The sequence below is a fragment of the Petaurus breviceps genome, unplaced genomic scaffold (assembly GCF_028583685.1).
Source record: "Petaurus breviceps papuanus isolate PSGF00001 unplaced genomic scaffold, PetGlider_PUasm1.0 370, whole genome shotgun sequence".
Classification (NCBI taxonomy): domain Eukaryota; kingdom Metazoa; phylum Chordata; class Mammalia; order Diprotodontia; family Petauridae; genus Petaurus; species Petaurus breviceps.
Window position 1 is genome coordinate 142522 of NW_027186297.1, and position 7690 is coordinate 150211.

At 51.2% G+C, this 7690-nt stretch overlaps 1 long non-coding RNA gene across 1 annotated transcript in view; it reads right to left on the minus strand.

Moving 5' to 3' along the window:
- Positions 1–7669, minus strand: part of LOC138169735 (uncharacterized) — a 38814-nt gene extending 31145 nt beyond the window's left edge. Inside the window, exons 1-2 of the long non-coding RNA XR_011170449.1 lie at positions 4420–7669; positions 2910–3098 (exon numbers count right to left, since the gene is read on the minus strand). This is a non-coding gene — a long non-coding RNA (uncharacterized lncRNA). The remainder of the gene's footprint in view (positions 1–2909; positions 3099–4419) is intronic.
- Between the last annotated feature and the right edge of the window lie 21 nt (positions 7670–7690).

Sequence of the window (7690 nt, forward strand, 5' to 3'; positions counted from 1 at the left end):
AGAAAAGAAAAGAAAAGAAAGAATCTGTCTAGCCAGGAGTCATCTGGGGCCCTGGAGTGAAGGAAATGAAGCCATTTGCCTAGTTTCGAACGTGCCGGGTTCTGTTTTCATCCCTTGTCCAGCTGCTTGGTCCAGGCTGCCGCCATCTACCCCTTCTTCTCTCCCTTGGCCAAACAGAGCCACACAAAAGGGGAACATGGGCCAAGACTATTGATGGATCTCAGAGGAGGGGAAAGAGGGTCCCATCTGCTCCAATGCTAGAGAGAAGGGCACCGGGAGGAAGCTGCCCCCACTCCATCTCACGGCTTTTGCCAAGGCCCATGGCCGACGAAAACAGGCTTGACTGGGACCTGGTTTTTCTACATTGGGTGGTTAAAAAAAAAAAAAAACTACAGAAACCTTTGGAAAAGCTTGGCACGGTCTCTGCAAGGACAATTCCTAACAACCTTCTCTGACTTCCCTCCCCACCCCAGTAGCAGTTTGCTTGTTCCTCAGCTACAAATACAACGGACCCCCAGGAAAAGACTTACCTATGGAGTGCAGCTAGCCAATCCTTTCTTAAAATAAAAAAGCAATCCAGCTGGAGGGTTCATCTCCCCCTTGGCAAGGCAGGCAGGCTGAAGAACTCTGCCCAGTCTCCAAAGACCATGCTCTGGGCGATGGTCTGCTCCTTCCAAGCTGGAATTCCTGGGGCAGCCCAGGGCCCTGCTGAAGAGAGCTCCAGCCTGGGCAGCGACTCCACCAGGCTCAGGAGCCCAGGGCGACAGGTTCGCACACGAGTCCGAGGCGGGCTAAGTGAACACCACCCAGCCCTGAGCATGGGAAGAACACCACTTTTGTCTCCTCCTTCCATCTGAACTGGCTGCACAGGCCCCCACGTAAGCATGGGGCTGGCTGGCTCAGCCCCGCCCACCAAGAATTTTGAAAGATGCCAGGGGTGTTGGGTTGATAGAACAGAAGGGCTGAGGCAAAGTGCACACACACGCATGCGCACACACGGGCGCGCCCCACAACACAGACCACCACCCTCCGCAGCTCCTCAATGGCTCTGACGGGATCTTGTCATCGAAGCACCCAGACTACCTGCAGATTGGTGCCAGGCCTGCCGAGCGGGAGAGGGCAGATATGGGACCACCGGACTCCCCCTCCCTCCTGCTTCTCCTGGCCTACGAGCCCCCATTGCCATGGAGCTAGCTAGGGAGGCTCTGTCCCTCCAGCCCCGCTAGGTTTTGTCTCGGGTGCCGGAGAAGCCAAAATTCGTCGGTCCCGCAATCAGGATGCAAGATTAATTGCTCTCCTGAACAAACAGTTGTGGGGGAGAGCCAGCAGCCCCCAAGGGATGTGGTCCCAGCCACAATGAGGGGAGCCTCAGACACATGGGGCGGGGGGAGACTGTGGGGCTGTGCTCACACAGAAGGCTTTATAGTCTGAGAGCCCTTCAAGTCTCAAACTGAATGATGCTGCCCGGGTGCCCAGAGAAATAAGCTCTGACGGGAGCGGAGACTGAGGAGGTCTGTTCCTGGGAGCCCACCCCACTGGGGAGACAGCCCCAAGGACCGGCCTCCACCACGCCAGCATCAGGCCTGGCAGCGAGCACCAGGCAAACAGATGCCGGGGGAGTGCCCGGCTGCTCACTCATTCCCAGGTCAGGAGAGAGGGGAAGTGTCTCATTTCCTTCCCCCCACTCTCCACCCATGTCCTGAAGGCCTAGGCTCCCCCTGGGCCCAACAGAGGAGGGGAAATAAGAAATAACCAAGGGCCCCGAAAAAAGACCATTTGGTGGCTGCCTCAGAGGGCCTTGTGGGGGGCTAGCAGCACCACAAGATGAAGGGCTTAAGGAAATCGCCAGCAGCCTCGGGGTCCAAGACCATGGTGGCCAAAGGGAAGTCATCTCCCAATGCACCCAATGCAACCACAAAGACAAAGCCCAAGTGTCCACACTCCAGGAAGCATCCAGACCTCAGGAGGCCTGACCGGTGACTCTTGGGCTGGAAGTTTAGAAGTCCCTGGCAGCTTGAAACCCGGATGGAATGAAGCAGGCTTGTTTCGGTCAGGTCCCCTGGCCCTCTGCACCCCATAGTCCTGCTTTCCACACGTATACCTACTCTGAACAGTGCATTTGGGGGAGGAGGGAGGCATGGGCAGTGAGGGGCAGAGCCAAGAGCCAGTCAGAGAGAGATGAACAGAGAAGCAGCCCAGCTCTCACTTCCACTATGCTACAACTCCCCTAACTCATCTTTAAGAGCCTTGATGGACAAAGCTGCCTCATCACACACAAGGAAGTAAAAGTCAAACTCTGCCTTCCCCCGAACAGCTTCTTTAACTCATCAAGCTGATATGGAGGGACAACCATTGAGGCTTGTTTGCAGGGCTGTACTCAGGCTGTCACGTTTTAGGGTGCCTCATCTTGGCTCCATTTCTCAGTCTAACCAATGGCCAGCCCACAGAGCAGAGACTGGAGGCCCTGAAAGGTGGCAGCCAGGATGCCTTTGGAAATTCCTCTTTCCATTAGTTCTGGAAGCAGCCACAAAGACAGTCCTCAGAGGCCGGGGAATGGACTGAATGACCATCAGGCTTCCCCCCCCCCACCCCACCCAGCCCAGGCTGAAGACTGGGACTGGGCAGAAAAGACGGGTTGAGTGAGCTGACCTAGATCTGCCAGGCCTGTGAGCTTCTGGTGCTTTCTGGAACTCTTGAGTTCAAATCCTCAGCTTTAGAGGTCCTCAGACCAGAGTGCATTTCCACACAGAACTGAACAGAAGTGTAGAACCTGGACACACACAACACTACACTAGATCCTCTGATCCATGGGGCTCACTGGGTCTACAAGTTTCCTTGTATCTGCTCAAAGTTCCCACCCAAAGATCAGAAAGCATCCCAAATGAAGACAGGTGAACAAGAAGACCCACCTTAAGCAAGCTCTTTCCAGGGGCCCTTCCTCTTGCTGGAAGCCCATCGATAGTTGACTCACACCACACAACTTATGGTCAGAAAGTTCAGGGAGGAAGCCACATGTCTGATGAGGGACGATCTGGGGAAATGTCCACCACTCCCATTGGGCTAACAGTCAAGCCAGGCACTCTCATTCTCTCAGCCAGCTGCAAGAAAGCCACAGAATGGGTAAAGACCAATGTCCTAAACGTGCCATCAGGGCAAGAGTGGGTCTGTGAAGGTCAGCAGGAGGGGTGTGCTAGGGCCGAGGGGAGCCCCTGAGCATGGCGCTCACAGCCCCAATAGAGGTGTGTGTGCCAGGGGCTGAGGGGAGCCCCTGAGCATGGCGCTCACAGCCCCCAGACAGAGGTGTGTGTGCCAGGGACCGAGGGGAGCCCCTGAGCACGGCGCTCACAGGCCCCGGACATTTTATTTTCAGCATCTCTGAAGGGTGTAAGGTGGATGGAAAGGACATGAAAGAAAGGTGCCATTCTATCAGCAGGGATTCTCCCCAGGCCCGAACCTCACCATGGGAAGCACCCCCATCCCCAGCTAAAGCTTTGCATGTTCACTGTTGTAAGACTCTCAGAGCTAGTGTCTGAGCTGTAAGGTTTCTCCTTGGATGGCCAGCACAGACTCTGAGGTTGGCAGAGCTGGGAAAGGCCTTAGAACACAAGATTCCCCCCCATTCCATAGACCTTTGGTTAGTCCAGGATGGCAAAACTAGGGGGGAGGGGCCTGAGAGGCCTTAGAGTACGACCCCCTTGTTCTGGGGGGTGGGGATGAAAATGGCGGCCCCTACGAGCCATGAAGCCCTGTCATCGAGCACACAAAAGCCCTGCAGTGACCAACAGCAGGCCTCAGTCTGGACTCTTTCTAAGTCTGGACATTTCCCCCACCACTCCCCAGACTTGCTGCAAAGGAAGGTTCCCTTTCTAAAAAAGTCCCACGATAACAATGGAAAAAGGTCGCTTCCATTGGCTTTCTGATCCAAATACAGTCTCATAGCCGGAATAATTACAAGCCAGACTGGGTTCTTCTTGGCAAGGCCTCTACTGGTCAAATTAAGGGAAACATTTGATCTCCAAACAATCCTAATTCCTCTGTCTCATCCCCACTTCTCCCAAATACTGGTCACATGTATGCTATGCAGAGTACACACTAACACACATTTGTAGGTGAGTCCCCTACACACTTGCCATTTAGAATTACTCTGGTTATCATAAAAACATATGGAAAAAATTCAGCTACAGCCTAATTATTTTATTATAATTTAAAATGTAATTATAAAAGACTGATCTAAATGTAAATATCTCTCTTAAATATATTCCAAAGGAATTTTGAATTTAAGAAACTCCAATCACCTGGCAAACATTTCTTCTAAGTGCTTAAGAGTTACAGAATGGTGTGGGGGGGGGCACTTCCCTGGAATTGTGCATGCAAAGGCTCCAGAGCCAACATTTCACCACCAGAAGGTGATTGTCTCACCCGTGTTTTTTTCTTCATTTGCCCTGAATACACTCTGTCTCTCTTGTCTCTGTGTGTAAGAAAGAGTGAGAGTAAGAGAGAGGAGGAGGAGGAGTTTGTCATAATACAAGTTTGGGATAGTGGCCCCAAGTTCAAATCCCAACTCCATCATTGCCCTATGACCCTGACCAAGTCATTATCCCTCCACGGACCTCAGCCTCGTCCTCAGACAAAAAGAGAGGTCCTACGGGTTAGGTCATTTCTAAGGGCCTTCTGGTTCTGGCCCTCAGCTATCCTGTGAAGTCCTGAACAGCTTAGGAAGCTAAACTCTTAATAGAGAGTAGTGGGCTGCATTTCCACTGTGGGAGTCCTAGGCTAGGCCACATGTTACTGCAAATACCCATGGGTACCATTTGTAAAGTTCCCAAAGGAATCCATCTCAGAGGAGGTAGATTCATCTATGAAAAATAATTAAAGGTGACTGACTCCTTAAAATGGAGGTTACGTCTCTTTGGAGACAGAGACAAGTCCCCGTTACACATGCACCCTCTCCCATTCCAGTTTCCTTCCTTGAAAAGTGAAGATGCTGGTCTAGACAATCTCTTAAGGCCCAAACAGTTCTGGTATCCCAAGGTTTGATTGTTTGAAATCACGTTTCCAGGCACACATGGATTCTGCTTAATCCAAAGCAATGGTCACTGTTTGGGTCCCTGTGTGTCCAGAGTCCTTCGGTCTATGGTTGAGAACAAGAGGAAGGTGAAGACTTCACTCGAGAAGCTGCCAATCAAGGCTGATCCATGGCTCTGGAATCCAAAGAGTCTGCCTCTGATCCTTATTCCCAGGTGACCATGAGTGGCTGGCTTAGCAGCCTCTGGGGCCCTTCTAGCTTTCAGTGATTCTGTGGCCCTGGCAGGAGGAGATAGCTCTGAGACACACAGGGAGAGGATTGGGAGTGGTCAGTTGGATGGGAAATGGGGACGGTTCCATGATGGAGAGGCCCCCTACAAGAAGGGAAGGATTTCAGTAAATGGAGCCAAGAGGGGGGCAGCCCAGAGGATGAAGAGGGCGATGGCCTGCATGAGGGCCCGTGACGGCAGCACAGGGCAGGATGGCTAGGCTACTGCTAGCCTCTGGTGCTGAGAACGGTCTGCTCCCCACTGGCTGACTCCTTTCAGCAGAGTGGAGGAAGCCCATCTCATCACCTCCCAGGCCCCAAGCTGAGTTCTAGAACCTGCAGCTCCTCCCTCAACAGCCTCTGGGGAGGCCAAGGAAGCCATGCTCACCCTGGTCCTTAGCACCGAGCCTGTCTGTCTAGCATCTTTTGAAGGTCAGAAACTGGCCTCAGCAATGCAGGGAACAGTCACAAGATAGCAACCTGGGAAAACCAGAGACACCTGTGAGGAAGCAAAAGTGACTTCCCTACCACGGGCCAGAACTAGAGCATGCCATCCATCCATTCCCAGGATGAAGAACTGGAAAGGACTTCGGAAATATCTAGAACAATCCCTTCATTTCACATAAGAGGGAATAGAGACCCAGAGAAAAGAAGTGACTTTTCCAAGGTCACTCAGCAAGTCAGTGGCCCAGTCACCAAGTCCAGTGGGTGGGTTCTGGTATAGCCAGATGGAACTCAAGGGCTGGAGAAAGCAGAGGGTGCTAGAGGAGGTCCAGCCACACCGATGTCTGCTTAACACAGCCGCTAGGCATCACAAATGCCCTACAAACTCGAGAGACCCTGCTGATGGTTAGTGCCACCATTCTTGCCTCCAACACCATCAGAACAGGGTGAGGAATTCAAGTACCTTTGAAGGAATCTGAAATGAATGCTGTCCCTCCCTGGCCAGGTCTCTGCAAGGTCAGCCCAGACACCCAGGTGACATCTGCCCATGAATGGGGCACTTGAGGGGGAAGGCAGAGCGGGACTCCCCTACTCTGTGCCCCCCACACCCTTATTTAACTGATTTTCATTTTCCAAGTCAGTAGAGTAGACTGGGCAGATGTGGCCAAGGACCGCCCTTCTCAAGCCTGAGTTCCAGAATACTGTGCAACCACACTGCCCTGAAGACAAGCAGGTCAAGTGCCAAACACATATTAGCTTTGGGATCCTGGGCAGGCCTATTCACCTTTGTGATTGCCTTCTTATCTGAGAAATGGGGACAATTAGAGTGCTTACCTCGAAGGGCTCTTGGGACATTCAAGCCAGGCAATATATGGAAAGTGCTTTGTCTGCCCTAAAGCACATTGTGGGATGAGAATGCAAGCCGCTGCTATAACTGTTGTTACTGTCTGCGGCTCACAGGGTGTCACAGCAGGTAGACAGGACCTGAGGCATGGAGGCCAGGCCTTCTCAGCCGGGACCAGAGGCATGGCAACCGGGCCTTCTCAGCACAGACTTGAGGTACAAGGGCCACAACTTCCTGCAGTCAGGCTGGTGAAGCCCAAGGGCACAGCTCAGAATCCTGCTTGGAAAGGTAGCAAATAAAATGCAGGGGAGTGCCAGGGACAGCAACTCTGTGAAAATCATTTTCAGAACCTTTTCTCTTAAAGTTCACAGACCCCATGTTAAGAACCTCTGATTCTTGCCCAATTCTTCTTTTTACAGAGGAAGAGACTGAAGCTCAAAGAGGGAAAGGGACCAGCCCAAGGTCACATAGATGATACACAGCAAAGCCAGGATTAAGTCTCTGGAGTCTGAGAGTAGACATGGTCCTCTCTCTCTCTTACTGTACACTACCCTGTTGTCAGGAAACTGGGGGGTGGGGGAGCGCGGAAGGCGGGGAGAGACAGATAGACCCAGAGACAGAGAGAGAGAAGGAAAAACCTCTGAAAGTTTTACTACCTTGGAAATAAGGAAGTCTTTTCTTGCTGGAATTTTCCAAGAACTATAGGAAATTCTTTTTTTTTCTTTTCTTTTCTTTCTTTCTTTCTTTCTTTCTTTCTTTCTTTCTTTCTTTCTTTCTTTCTTTCTTTCTTTCTTTCTTCCTTCCTTCCTTCCTCTTCCTTTCTTTTTTCTTTCTTTTTCTTTCTTCTTTCCTTTCTTTTTTCTTCCTCTTCCTTCCTTTTTTCTTTCTTTTTCTTTCTTCCTTCCTTTCTCTTTTCTTCCTTACTTCCCTCCTTTCTTTTTTCTTCCTCTTCCTTCCTTCCTCTTTTCTTCCTTCCTTTCTTTTTTCTTTCCTCTTCCTTTCTTTCTTTCTTCCTTCATTTCTTTCTTCTTCCTTCCTTCCTTTCTTTCTTTCTTTCTTTCCTCTTCCTTTCTTTCTTCCTTTCTTCCTTCCTTTCTTTCTTTCTTTCT